This window comes from Rhipicephalus microplus, unplaced genomic scaffold (assembly GCF_043290135.1).
Source record: "Rhipicephalus microplus isolate Deutch F79 unplaced genomic scaffold, USDA_Rmic scaffold_89, whole genome shotgun sequence".
In the NCBI taxonomy this organism is placed as follows: Eukaryota; Metazoa; Arthropoda; class Arachnida; order Ixodida; family Ixodidae; genus Rhipicephalus; species Rhipicephalus microplus.
In genome coordinates, this window is record NW_027464661.1 from 747,745 (window position 1) to 763,195 (window position 15,451).

Here is a 15,451-nt window from a genome sequence, read left to right on the forward strand (position 1 = left end):
AATAGTTTAAGAGATTACCATGTCGGTGTTGTTTGTGGGTTCATTTTCCTTTGCTGTGTGTTTTTTTGCTTTTTCTTTTTTTTCTCTTTGGCACAAGCTAACATTGTTAAGTTGCATCGAAAACGTGTCTGTTGTACGAGCTTGAGTGTTATAGGAATTAAGCATGTTCTGTCACGTAGTATGTGTTGAATTGTAATTAGATCCACTTTTGTATGCGCAATGATATTGACCAGTAGTGCTGTAATTGTCTCGTGTTTGAGGTAAATAAAACTTTTCTCAATCTGCGTGCTTCTATGGAAAAGGTTGCCGAAAGGCGAGTCTCTTGTCTTGTGTAACAAAACACAAAACGTTAGTTGGACGAACAGCGCGAGAAAATTAAATCGGCGAAGAAGCGCTGCGTGAGATACGCAACGCCATCAAGCAGTTTTTTTTTTTTGAAGAAACGAAGTTTTTTTCTAGAAACGCAAGGCCACTAATAGCTGGCAGCACAATGTAGATTTAGTGAAGCATAGAAAACACCCATTTTTGGGTCATAGCGTCACGTTGCCAGTGCCAAGTAATAAGCCCTGCGATCTTTATAATTGCGTATCTACGCTCTTTACAAATAAAGCAACACACTGCCTAATGACACCGTGAATATGTTTTGTGAAAATACGGGTAATAGTTGTTTTTTTATTTACTATGTCAGCCAGTATGAACACAAAAACCAGATCAATATGGCTGGTCACTTAGGAAGGAGTGAATTTTCGACATTCTCTAATCGGGTCACACTTAATCTCACTCTGGAGTTCATCGGGTCACTGGAAGTCTAGCCACAGGGATAACAATGTCGTACTTTTAATGACTATCGGGGCCTTCGTCTTACGGAAACGAAGGGAACTGGCCCTTCTGAGGGGACGCCCCCAGAGAGCCATGTTTCCCCTACTACATCGGCTAAGAAACATAATGCTTTTCCATCTTAACGCAGAGCTAGTCATGCTGGGAGAGGAGGCTTTCCTCTGACGCTTGTCTACGCGATTTATTATCGTAAAAAAACAACAGAGTGTCCAAGCCTTTCCTCCCCTATTGAGGAGGTGGGCTAGAGCTTGTACAACTGTGACATTACAGTGTGTATTTTTCTTTTCTTCTTTAGAAGCATGTCCGTTTTGTGCAATATAGTTCTTGAGCGCGAGAGCAAATTGTCCTCACAGGTGAATGCAAAACATCACCCTAAACTGTGAATGACTTCCCCTTCCATGTTTGTTCCTATAGCGTTACTGTTTATTTAAGTTTAATCATCTCGATGTCATGAATGTCCTGCCTTTGTTGTACAATTTTTGCATTGTACGTCACTGCATACGCTATAAGTTATTTCGCTGTATATAACAGCTTGCATCGTACATACGTATTGATCACCATTATTCATTTTTCCGTGTGCACATAAGCTGTGTAAGATATATCTGGAAATAAGTCTCTTAAATTGGATGCCCCGCCGTAGTAGTCTAGTAGCTAAAGTACTAGGCTGCTGACCCGTAGGTTGCAGAATGAAATCCCAGTTTCCGATCGTGGCGAAAATGTTGTAGACCCGTGTGCTCAGATTTGGGTGCACTTTAAAGACCCCAGGTGGTCGAAATTTCCGATGCTCTCCAATACGGCGTCTCTCATGATCATATGGTGGTTTTGGACGTTAAACCCCACGTATCATAAATATGGTTTCACTTTGAAAGTCTCCTTTGGTGGCCTCATCAAGTGTGAGGTCCACGGGAAGGATTTATGCTTTCCCATAGTAGTGTACGAAATACTCTACATTGTTAACCACTTTTTCTAAGCACAAAGTCTCTCATTTATTTCGCGTGATATAACTGCTTACACGTTGGCAAGATCAGCTCGGCGACTTTTCGTTTCACTTGATTGAGAAAAGGCGTTCGATTGCTTCGAACATACCCACATATTTAGGGTAATGGCAGCGTTTGACTTCTTGCAAAACTTTAATAAGCTTCTCAGAAATGCACACATAAATATACACAGCACGTTGTTTTTATATAGTTTAGAGAGTGCTCCATTTCCTTTTATCCGTCGTGTACGCCAGGGTTGTCTTCTATCCCCTGTACCTTTTGTACTCAGCCTGGAAACATTCCTGCACTCGCTGCTCACCGATCCATATGTTCTAAGCCTTTCACTACCAGGTAGTGGTACCGTGAAGGTTATAGCATTCACTGATGACATCACGCTATATTTGAAGAAAGAAGCCAGTTTATATCGTAGCATACGACTTCTTGCTGAGTATGGGACTATTTCAGGTGCGGCATTGAATTTTTCAAGATGTAGATATTTGTTCATTGGTTTCCCGGACGTTTGCCACCGTCCCTTTTTCGGGCTTCGAAAAAGCGACTCCATTCCCATTCTGTGTCTTGATTATAACTGCTATAGCGTATCAACCTCCGTGTGATTTTCAGTACTCGAGGATGCAAAACGCCACGCTCGGAGTACAACTTATCGGTATTGGAAAGAAGGGACTTAGCACAGACTCTGTTTTGCTGCCGTGCACGGTACATATCTCATGTTGTACAGCCCCCATTCCGAATAACAACGTCAATGCCGTCATTACTCGACTCACCCCCCCCTTTTTTTTTGATCAGGTGGAACGTGGCTAGTTTGCCGAGCAGCACTTGGAGAACCTCGCAAATGCGGTGGATTCGCATTCCCATCTGTGTCTGTTCAATGCCTGCTGCTTTCCCTGCGAATATTACTTTACTTGCTACATGGTGATAAGTGCCGTGTGCGTGATATTGCCTGCTAGTTCTTATATACCAAGATACGCTTCTTGCTTCCGGATGCAAGGCTTAACTCTGCACCGCAAACACTTAACGTTCCTGCATTTTCCTCCACTGAAGCAGCATTTTATCGGCACGGGCAGTAGGTTTGTGCCGATATGGGCCATCTAGAAAGCCGTGTTGTAGAAACAATGGCGGCCCTTCTGCTCCCTCTGGTTTCTCCATCCTCTGTAGCACAATCGAGACGTCTCTCATGGGGCACGATAACGGCATCCTTTTTTCTGGCAATTTTTGTGACTTTCTGAGGCGTGTAGGATGAAAAGTACTCTCAACACGGGACACATTGAGAGGTGGTGCATGATCCCATCTTCCATTTGTCCTAATAGGAGTCTAACCAGCATGTGCTCTAGCAATGCCTCATTGCAAATGTGCTTTGGAATGGCGTTAACACTGGTTTCCGTGGCCTAAGTGTTAATCGTTTTGTCATATCTGGTCGCTTCTCATGTTGTCGCTCTGCGCGCCTTCTAATGTCTGCGAGATTTTTTTATTTGTGGCGTGGTAGGTGCGAAGCTGTGCCAGCAGGTCACCGTCATCGAGCTCTCTTTCCGATTCTGGAAAGCTTATACTTCGAACTTCTATCGTTTCTGTCAGAAAAATTGTTCTTTGGGGAGTAGGAATTTCTACGACAGTGGTTATACCGCTTCCTGTCGGTAGTTCATAGGCGTGTACGGCTAGTATTACATCTGGCCTGGTTCCTATAGCCAGGTCATCTCACTGTAATCGATTGGTGCATGTACTTTAATATTTTCATGTGTTTGTCTATGCCCCGTATACATGTGGGTTTGTGTATACATGCGCCCTATTCTGAGACTGTGCACTATTGAAATTTTACACATCATGAGATCCCTTGTACATATTTGATGACATTTTCACGTCTTGCATGTTTTGTATATACTATGTCACCATGTGATGCGGTTTTGGACACTCTTTGGCCTTGGAAAATTTTTTCAAATGCGTTAAATATAATGGGCTTATTCATTTATTTACGTTATTGTGCTTGTTGCATAGAAACTGCTTACATGTGTCTGTAGCGTCCCACGATGGAATAATTTTTCTTCTAAAGAGATATACATACCAAAGTCTCCCAAGAAAGACTATAGTCTTTAAATAAGAAAACGCGTGCAGTTGCACTCAGTGTTGACACTGTAGGAAGTGCGCTGAAAAGGTTCGTCTGCCTTCTAGTTGTGCTCGCGTTCGCGGCAATGCGCCTACGGTCATTCCAAAAACAGGTCGTGCAGCCTGTTCGGCATCGAGGGCGCTACAGGACACCTTTAATAATGCGATATCATTGACGAGCTCATTTCGCAGATATTCTGGTACATTTTATCCGGTTCTACAATTGCGATTTGTAATTTTGCCCCTCTCAAAATCCACTCTTTGGCTGCTAAAATTTTTGAATTATCTCCTCCGCCTGATCGCCTCATTGCCCTCCTCTGGGTCCCTGCGCACTGTGGACACCAAGGGCAACACGGCCACTCAAACCCAAGCCCGAGCACTCGCCAACCATGCTCAAAGTGACTTGTGGTGCCAGGAATCAGCTGTACTACGAGGTCACACACTTTTACCGAAATTAGGAAGAAGACGAAGAAGTGTGTTTTGAATAGGAGCTACTTCTGCTAACTCCGGCGTATTTCAGTTGTAATTTAAGTCTGTTGATCAGTTTTCGCTGCTCCCTTGGAGGGGATGGATGTAGACCACCCCGGGCGCCTGCCGGCACCAGCGGCGTCAGCGGCGGCCGCCTCCAGGAAGCGGATGGGACAAGCGAGCGACAGCGACAGTGAAGATACTCATGCTTACTATCTCAGCAGTGAGGACTTCTCAGATGATGGTTTCCAACCTGTGCTGAGCCGCAAGGCGAAGAGAAGGAACATGAGGACATCCTCAACTATTCAAACTGTAAGTGAAGCGCCAAAATCGAACACTTATACCATCCTGTTTCTGCCTGCACTTCCTACCGTCAGCATGAAACGCCTTAACAGACAGTCTGTGTCGAGGTCTCTGGAAACGCTCGTGTCAAATGAGATCACGGAAGTAAGAGTGAACGCCAGAAAGAATATACTGGCTGTGGACGCTTTGCACGCAAGTGCGTGGGGCGTTCTGCGCAGTGTAACTGACTTGGACGGCAACCAGGTGCGCTCTCATGTTCCCTTGGGATGTGATGTAGTAACCGGCGTGATCTACGACATTGATGTCGCTATTTCCAATAAGGACTTACGACTTCTTGTCAAGTCAACAACTGATACTCCAATTGTTGATGTCACCCGGCTAGGCAAGTCTCGCTGTGTGAAGATTGCGTTTAAGAGCACATCACTCCCCTCTCCTATGAAGGTGGGGTACTTCAGACATGCTGTGCGGCCTTTCATTCCAAAGCCTCTCCAGTGCCGTAATTGCATGAAACTTGGACATGTGAGCAGCGTCTGCGAGAATTCGGTGGTATGCCACCGCTGCACCGAGCACCATGAAGCGGATAAGTGCGTCGCAACTGTCAAGAAATGCTCTAATTGCAATGGATCCCATGAAGCCACATCGAAGGACTGCCCGCGGATTCAGAAGGAAATTGCCATCTTGAAGGAGATAGTGCGCGATCACTCATCTTATCGAGAAGCCGCAGCTAAAGTCAGAAGGCGTCGTTCACGTCGACGTCGGTCTTCGAGGACGCCCGCTACCTCCTCGACACGTTTGCCTGATCCCTCATCAGTACCACCTCCTTTGCCTTCCAGACCACATGCCGTGGGAAAGGCTGTAAAGGACAAAGTCAGTGAGCATACCCTAACTGCGACAGAGTGGCCTGCCCTTCAAAGGGAAGCAGCATCAAGCGAACCGAAGGAGCTTCATTACGGCCAGTCCGCGCTCCCGGTTCGAGATCTTTCCAACCAAGACAAGCACGTGACTGCAATCGTCCCGGTTTGAGATCTTTCCAACCAAGACAGGCAAGTGGCTGTAATCGTGCAATCATTAATTGCCACGATTCGCACGCTACTGAGCAGCATACAATCTCCGTCTGCTAAGAGTACACTGCAAATACTGGATGCACTCAATCCAGTTCTTGCTAACTTCGTATAAGCACAATGGCTCAACAAAATCTCATCTTTCGCAATGAAGTTAAAAGTGCGTCGATTTTTCAGTGGAATGCCAGAGGCATGAAGTCCCGTATCTCGGACTTTCGCCAATTTGTTCGGGCCAATCAATTCCCTATACTTGTCATATGTGAACCAAACGTATCAACGCCTTATAGATTGTCCGGTTATGAAGCTTTTTGTTCAGCCGCTTGCGAAGAACGAAGCAAAGTAATTGTTTACATTCGCACAGACTTGACTTATCTTTCGCACCCATTAAGTTCAAATGACGACAATCAGTACGTGTCTTCGTGTGAAGAAGAATGCAGTTTCGTTCACGCTTATTGGTGGATATATATCTCCGTCATCGCGATTTGACTGCGACAGATTAAAAGACATCCTAATGAGAACCGATGGGCCTTGGATCATCACCGGTGACTTCAACGCCCATCACATGCTTTGGGGCAGCACTAGGATGAATGCCAGGGGCCGGAACACTGTGACATTCGCTTCCGATTACGACCTTTTCATCATGAACGATGGTACCCCCCCATATCTGCGGGGTCTCACGTATGGCAGTTGCCTTGACCTGACATTGGTGTCAAGGTGCTTCTCTCACAAAGTTAAGTGGTTTTGCGATATTGAGACTCATGGGAGTGATCACATACCCACCTACGTGACGATCGATGGTATCATAAAAAATTTCTTTTCCGGTGTTGCAATTGGCACTGACTGGTCGATGTTTGCATCGCGTGTTGAGAACGCTTACCAAGAAGGCCTCGCCTGCAGCCTGGAAAATACCATAGCGGAAGCTATGCAAGCGTCCAAATGTAAAATACCATTTTCGTCTAAAGTAACACAGTTTGACATCGAACTGGAAAAATTACGAGCTATACGTAGGCGTGCGGAACGACGATACAGACGCACAAGATCAATTTACGATCTGAGGGAAGCAAGGCGGCTCCAGAAAAAGATTTAACGACGAATTTACAAACTGGAGAGCGAACGCTGGAAAGCATTCGGCGAATCTCTAGACCCTCATAAACCTCTGTCATATATCTGGAGAACAGTTCGTGGTCTTCGCTCCTCTCCACAACAACGGCACCCTTTTAAAGCTTTGGCACTCCTTCATGGAAAAACAGAACTCGAGGTGGCTGAAGAATTTTGCACGAGAGTTGCCGGGAATATTATGAACGAGAGCATCGACGCCGTGATCGTTCCTGAGACGCGATTACCCGAAATGGACATTCCGTTCACCATGGAAGAACTGGAAGGTGCGTTAGTCGCTTCTAAGCGCATGTCATCGCCAGGTCCTGATGGTATTACTTATAGTGCGTTGGGACACCTTGGACAAAAAGCCAGAAAAGAACTTTTAACATGTTTCAACAACTCCTGGCTCAGCGGAAGTGTTCCTCGAGAATGGAAAATAAGTCGATTAATACCACTTTTGAAATCGGGAAAATCACCATTGGACTTGACAGCGTATCGCCCTATTGTCCTCGCAAGCTGCCTCGGAAAAGTGATGGAAAGAATGGTTCTATTTCGTCTCGAGTGGTACTTGGAACGATACACCAAATACCCTTCTTGCATGGCAGGCTTTCGTCGGGGCCGCTCCTCCATTGACTGTGTCCTTGACTTATCGACATTTGTTCAACAAGAAAAAAGTCGCAAGCGCATATCAGTAGCACTCTTTCTTGACGTGAAGGGTGCATATGATAATGTTGCTCACGATGCCATCCTCACTTTTCTCGCAGCAGTGGGCATTGGTGAACGAATGTTTCAATGGATAAAAGATTATATAACTGGCAGGGGTTTCTTTGTACAAACAGATGAGGGTGCAACTGCCCAACATTACACCTACTGCGGAGTACCTCAGGAAGGTGTTTTAAGCCCCACATTGTTCAATGTGGCCCTCATTGGTCTGGTGAAGGTTCTGCCAAAGTCGGTGTGCCTATCCATATACGCCGATGATATTTGCCTCTGGAGTGCTGCAGTTACTCGCCCTCAGGTGCGTGCACGAATGCAGCTGGCAGCAACCCTCACAACATCCTACCTTCAGAAACAAGGCCTAACTGTATCAACTGTGAAGTGCGCGTTGATGGCGTTTACACGCAAACCAATGACGCCATACCCTGTTTACATCAATGGGCAGAGTGTCAAGTATGCACGGACGCATCGTTTCCTGGGCATAATAACCGACAGAAGTTTTTCGTGGAGCCCACATTGTGCGTACTTGAAGAAGAGGCTGCTATCTATTGTGCATATCATAAAATTCTTGTGCGGTAAAGCATGGGGAACTTCTGTGGCCTCCATGCTACAGGTGTACAGGGCCCTATTTCTGGGTCTATTTTGCTACAGCTTGCCGGTACTGACTAACACTTGCAAATCGAATACTCATTCATTGGAGAGTTTGCAGGGTCAGGCACTGCGTATTTGCCTAGGACTGCCCCGATGCGCTTCTACTTATGCCACAATCATGCTTGCCAAAGACCATCCGGTCAGGACATATATAGTTGTGGATTGCCTCAGAGCGCACATTCGACATGCTAGCCGTGTCCCCGACCACCACTTGGCCCTTCTACCTTCCGGAAGACCACGTGCTACGTTTTCAGACATCATAGCCAAGCACCTAAACAGAATTCCATCAGGATATACGCCAGCTGCGAGAACGGCTTGTCCTTTGTGGTGCCTCGACCAGCCGCAAGTACGTCTAGAAATTCCGGGAATCAAAAAGAAAAGCAGTCACTCCAGAGTAGCATTGAAGCAAGCAACACTGCTATTATTACATGAGTTGTACTTAGACCGAACGCAGATATACACTGATGGGTCCGTCTCATCCAGCAGCTCATCAGGTGCCGCTGTAATTCCGGCTGCAGAAATGACAATCAAGTTTAAGTTGTCGCATATGACTACATCTACGGCATCAGAGCTTGCTGCTATAAGGGCTGCTTTACAGTATCTCGTTCAAGAACGTCCAGGAAAATGGGTCATATTCTGTGATTCGAAAGCAGCGCTTCAGAGTTTGCAGTCTGCCATGCGTAGGAGGAGTCATGACCAACTGGTACAAGAAATAAGACATTGCCATCATGAAGCTCTTGCACGAGGGCATGATATTATATATCAATGGCTGCCTGGACATATCGGTATTACAGGAAATCAATTAGCCGATGATGCAGCCCGCTCAGCCCATGAAGAAACCCGTGTAGTCCCGATTCCTCTATCAAGGAATGATGCAGCAAGACAACTTTACCTGCTGTCTCGAGATCTCACACGCACGTTCTGGTCGTCTACCAGCTTCCAAAGGTGTCAATTTTATGAACTGGATCCTTCGCTCAAAATAAAGCTACCATCACAACTTTCTCGCTCCGATGCGACACTGTTATGCCGCCTTTGGTTGGGTGTTGCATTTACAAAGGTGTATTCCTTTCGCATTGGTATGGCAGACACTCCTACATGCGACTACTGCGGAGCTGAAGAGACCATCGAACACATCCTGTGGAGTTGCGCTTGCTACGACACACAGCGATGCCAGCTCCGGATGGTTTTGAATCGACTTGACCCTGGACCATTTTGTGTGCAGAAGATACTAGGACCTTGCGCATCTGCCTCAGTTGCGCAGAAAGCAACAAAAGCATTGCTACTTTACCTCAAGTCAACAAACCTGAGCGACCGCCTGTAGACTGTGTGTGCTCCCCGAGTGTGCTCGTGATTGTGTGTACCTTCTCATCTTTCTGCAACCTCTTTTCTCCCCTTTATCCCTTCCCCAGTGCAGGGTAGCAAACTGGATATGCGTCTGGTTAACCTCCCTGCCTTTCCTTGCATCTTTATCTCTCTCTCTCTTCACAGAAATTACCACCTAACGTACCCCTCACCGCAAAAATACCTTTCTAGAAGTGACCAGGTTTTGTTACGTAAACTTAAAATGGCCACAGCTCCGACTGTTTTCCTTCTCTTGTTTTTTATACATGGCGAGAGTTCTCGTTATTGTGACTTGTTTCCTAGCACCAGATCCACCTTCAATCACGTATTTCTGAATCGCCCGAACAAAACCAAACCCCCATGGCACAGGTCAGAACACGAGGAGCGATGGGAGGCTGCCGTCTATAACGATTTCATTTTCCCTTTCACTTATCCAACTTCTTAAGTAAATGCCTGGGGGAACTGTCTGCTGGCGTCTCATAAATATTCTGTTTACAATCACACGTAAGTATACGATGCCTTCGCACAGAACTAGGAACACCGACGCACAGCAGTATATGGTTCTTCTTCTTGTTCTCGAGCCCCGCTACAAGTGTACATCGAGAAGGACAGGTGTACAGCACAGCGCCTCTCGTGACGTAAGACCTTTCAAACACTCCAGTGCTCTTCCACTAAATGACCCCATTCATAACCCTGCCTTGCGAAGATAAGCGGGAGCACGTGTGTTGCTTACCAATCACATGTTCAGTCAGCGCATCTCCTTGGCACGGTTGCTCACTGAGACTGTTGAAGGCAGCTCACGTTCGGCCAACTCGCAGTGTCCCGGAGGAGCGCACACAAGACACACCTGGTGATCGAGGCGGGCTTATTGCCTTAATTCTGAGTGATCTCAATTACCATAGCGTATACTTAATTAGCATCAGGCTAAGAATTAGTAGCATGGAACAGGCAGTCACCATCCACCACATTATCAACTTTTTCACCCACGGCATAAAAGAGAGAGAGAGAGAGATGAAGATGCAATGAAAGGCAGGTAGGTTAACCAGACGCACATCCGGTTTGCTACCCTGCACTGCGAAAGGGATGAGGGGAAGAAAAGAGGTTGCAGAGAGATAAGAAGGTACACACAATCATGAGCACACTCGTGAGCACAATCATGAGCACAATCATGAGCACACAATCATAAGCATGAGCCAGCAAGTGGCATATACGTCCCCGACCGACCAAAGTTGTTATTTCAGAACTTACAAAAGATTCAACTGCTGCGCCAGTGAGAAGTGCACAGCACTTCGAAGCCAAAGCGTGCCCTACCTGCAGTGCATCACGCAGACTTGAACTCACCAACTTTACGACGTGCCCAAAAATACTGTCCATCTTCATTTAGCAAATCACTAACGCCTACCAGGGCAAAATTAAAGCAGCGAGAAACAAAGACGCGTTCAGTAAATTTGGTGCAGCGCAGACACCGTTCAGCGACCACTTAATATGATCCTATAAACAATAATAGCGCGAAAAACATTGTCGACGTTTACCTTCCGATGTAGACCCGCCCACAAAAGTTTGCAGAACGTGGGATTCCCCGCTAATGTGAAGTTTTGCATCGTTAATGCACTGTGCTTCGGACCCAGCTACTAGCTGCGTAGGTCACAATAGCTACTACATGCTTGAACATCTGCTTTCGGGCTATGTTCTTTGAAAAAGGGGGAACTAAGCTTTATCGAAAATTCAGCATTCGAAAGCTGTCTTTGAAGGGAGGGGGGTGCTTTTAATTCAATTTTTTTGAAAGCTCGACAAGAAATAGGAAACACAAATGTCGGGAAGAGATTTTTTGTCAAGGTAAACATAGTGGGAATGCAGAAAGACAGGGAGGTTAAATTCAAAGCACTTTTGGGTTTACTATCGGCCAGTTCAGTAGACGAAAATGGCCCGAAGGTACAATGTATATCCAAAAGGAAACCAAGTGAAAGACAACACGCAGTGCTAGGCGTGTTTTGCTTTGCGCCGTCTTGAATGTGCTATACCTCGGGAACTAAGAAACACCAACAATGCCGCCGTGAAATCTTAATGGGCAATAAATGTTTTGAAAGAGGACAAAAAGGAATACGGAGAATGGGGAATTCAACAGCAATTAGAACACTTCGTAATGCGAAAGAAGACATCGACTGTCTAAGTATTTTGCGGTTTTTGTTGACGCGTTCGTAATATGCGAACTGCAAGGAGCATTCGGCGGTGGCTTGCAATTGTTGATGCTGGGGTAAGCTGCACTGAGCCTCGACTCGTGCAGCTTGTTTAGCAGCAGCAGCAGCAGCAGCAGCAGCAGCAGCAAACAAGGCACTATCAACTGTGTCTCTGATCGCTAGAAGTATATTGTAAACGTGTGTATGCCTCACTGCCACCCATGTTTAGGGGCGAAGCTCGTTAATGCGGCACCCGTTCGTTCTTTATACTTTTAGTCGTAGTGTGTAACAAGTGTAACATTTGGCCTGCAAGGTGGTGCTGTTGGGAGATTTCTCCAGTGCGTTGTTGAACAATAAAAAGTTCGCGGCATGCGCGTTAACTAAAAGCCGAATGCTCCTGTTCTCATTTCCCATTAGCAGCCAATGGCATGTTCCAGTAGGAAACGTTAGTAGAAATAGAAGTGTTAAAAGCTGACTTCTGCTGTTTTTCATTCCCAGTAGCAGCCATTCTTTACCTCCAAGGTAGTGCCTGGTGAGATTTCTCCTGTGCGTGATTACATACAATAAAAATTTTTAGGTGCGGAGCATCTAATACTCGAGGCTTGTAGTGCGGCGCCGTCCGCAAGCTTCCTCTTCCTTCTTCCACCATCTGTGCATCCCTTCCTCCTCTACACACCGCGCGCGCTTCACTCCTCCACCATCTGTGCACCCTTCCTCCTCTACACACCGCGTGCGCTTCTCCTCTTCACGAACATTCGCTAGCTGTATAATGTAGCGCGCATGCGCCGTCACGCTTCGAGAACATCGGCAGCTGACGCGCGCGCATGCGCCGTCGCGCTTCGAGAACATCGGCAGCTGACGCGCGCGCATGCGCCGTTGCGCTTCTCCCCCTTCTCGAACATTCGACAGCTGACGCGCGCATGCACCGTCACCCACCATCTGTGCCGCGCGCGCTTCTCCCCTTCGAGAACATTCTACAATTCTCCTGATTCTCCAGTGGACGCGCATGCGCCGTCGCGCTTTGAGAACATTCAACAGCTGACAGTGCATGCGCCGTCGCGCTGTATATATACTCAAGGTCGGCGCTCGCTCGCTCAGTTGCCGCTCGTCGGTTGGTTTGTACGGCGCGTCGACGTCCAAGGTCGCGGTGAAATGAATTCCAACGAATCCACAAACACAATGATCGACGTCCCTTCGACCAGCGCCGCCCTTTCGCATACGTGTGTACGTGTTCACTCATTTAACACCCCCTCCTACAACCACGTTAACCAATTTAGCCATCGACCCAAGTAAGTCGCAATTTAACACCCCATTTCACAACCACGTTAACCAATTTAGCCATCGACCCAAGTAAGTCGCACTTTAACACCCCGTTAACCAATTATATGCTCCGCATCCTCCTCAGTGTTCCCCCGAGGGAAGCTGCGGGCAATTTTTTTTGTTCAAAACGCCGTTGATTGATGAAATAAACCAACGGAAGACGCCAGATGATTTCGAAAATCAAAACGAAAAGACGCCAGATCTTTCTAAAACAAAACAAAAAGAAGACGCCAGCTGCTTAACGAAAGACGCCAGGTGTTTTCTAAAGCAATGGTTTTATAATCAAAAACATATCGATACAGACTTGTAGTTGCCGATGCTCGTTGCCATCGGTGTGTGCGCGTGTAGATAAGGATGCCGATGCAGTTTACGTGAAGCAAGCCGAAGAAGCTCGACTTATGGAACTAGCACTCTGCACACAGAGCAACGATGAAGAAAGTGCTGCAGTCGACTTTGGTAGCATCACCGTCTTGATACTGTACCTGGGACTCAATCTTCCCGTTCAAGACATCAAACTGTTCAACGACAGAGACATGTGTATATACGACAAGTCGAAACCTTTCATGCTCGTCGGGCACTTCAACGTTGACATTACAAACCCCAACAAACATTGGTTGATGCATCACATGTCAGAAAAGTTCGGACTCAAATGCATCTCCTTTGAAAACCCCAAACCAACCACCATTAGAGGCACCTGCATCGACATCGTGTTTGCCAACTTTCATATGCAACCTGTGCAAGAACCACTTAGCTTATATTTCACCGACCACAAAGTGGTCATATTGAAAGGACAACGGAAACCAGCAAAAAAACTTTGATAAAACATTTAATCAATCGTTTCAGGTCTTTTTTTATTGGGCGAATTAACGAAAGAAAATTTCACGGTAATACTTCCAGGAGCTTCGCCCAATCTTATCATCATTCACCTCGTGCATCTGCCGTCAATTTTTTTTGCGTTAGTGAAGACGCTGCGCGCTGATTTCTACATCGTTGTGACCAAAAGGAAGAAAGGGAATGAATATTAAGTCAGTTCTTTTTGTTAGATGCAACCAAATGAACAAAAAAAGGCAGAATATCCATGGAGTGAATGATGGAGAGTGGGGCGAAGCATTCATCCGTCCATTCGTTCTTGCTTCCGTTCGTCCATGCGTCCGTCTGCGTGACCGTCCATGCGTACATCCACCAGTCCGTGCGTGCGTCTGTTCGTGCGTCCGTCCCTGCGTTCGTTCATGCATCCGCCCCCGCATCCTTTCACGCGTCCATCAATGCATCTGTCTGTGTGTCCGTTCGTCTATATATTCAACATTCCAGGTATCACCATCTCGCATCTTTTCATCATATATTCCCCATATTGAAGCACCGCTTACCAGCGGATATTCCAAGGACTGAACGAGAGGTGGCACACACACGCACACTTTCTTACGGCTAGCGCTTCGTGTATACTTCCCACCTTTAACCACCTCGAGTTCATGGTATATACTAGTTCATTGTATTCGTGGCACTGCGGCTCAACGCTCGCTAAACCTTTCTAAAACTAAGGAGGTTACACCCAGCGAGTATAACCTAGCAACCCTTTCTTGTCAGATAGTGCTCAATGTACATGCCAATGGCTGCTAATGGGGATCGCAGCATGCGCGTTAACTAAAAGCCGAATATTGCTGTCTCTCATTCCCCATTATCAGCCATTGGCATGTACATTGAGCACTATTTTTTATTGTTCGAGAACGCACAAAAGAAATCTCTCACCGGCACCACCTTGGAGGTCAAAATGCTTTCGTTGTTACATACTACAACGGCTACAAAGGACAATCGAGCTTCGCTTCTAAAACGCGAGCAGTTTCCCCATGGAAGGTAAAAAAGAAGAGGAAGAAGGCAGACTTACAAGTTCTACAGCGATATAATTTAGCGTAATTTAGCTACGGTAAATCAAATAAAAAATAAATTCGGCAGATGCAACGTATTATATGTGCAGATGCTATACGCAGTTATATGTGCAGATGCTATACGCACAGGCACCTGTGTAGAATAGTCGCATATCCTTTATATGACGAAATGTTTATAGTTGTGTTAGAAGGTCAAGAGCATAATAAGTATTGCCAACACAAGCTGAAAGCCTGTGCTTGCGAGCATAGTACTACCCGCGATAGTGCTATGTAGACCAACTTCAGTGGATGGCGATTACTTACAAGTGACGCTTTGCCAATGTCATGCCTGTCCCATCGGAATACATATGTATTTGGAATACATACATATGTAATGTTTATAATGTTAGAATGGCAGCACTGCAACCACAATTCACGTTTCACCTTCATATGTTGTTTTCTAAAGAAGTTCTGAAATCTAGGTATCAAATTCCGGGCCCTCCGCGAATGGGTAAGACCTTATA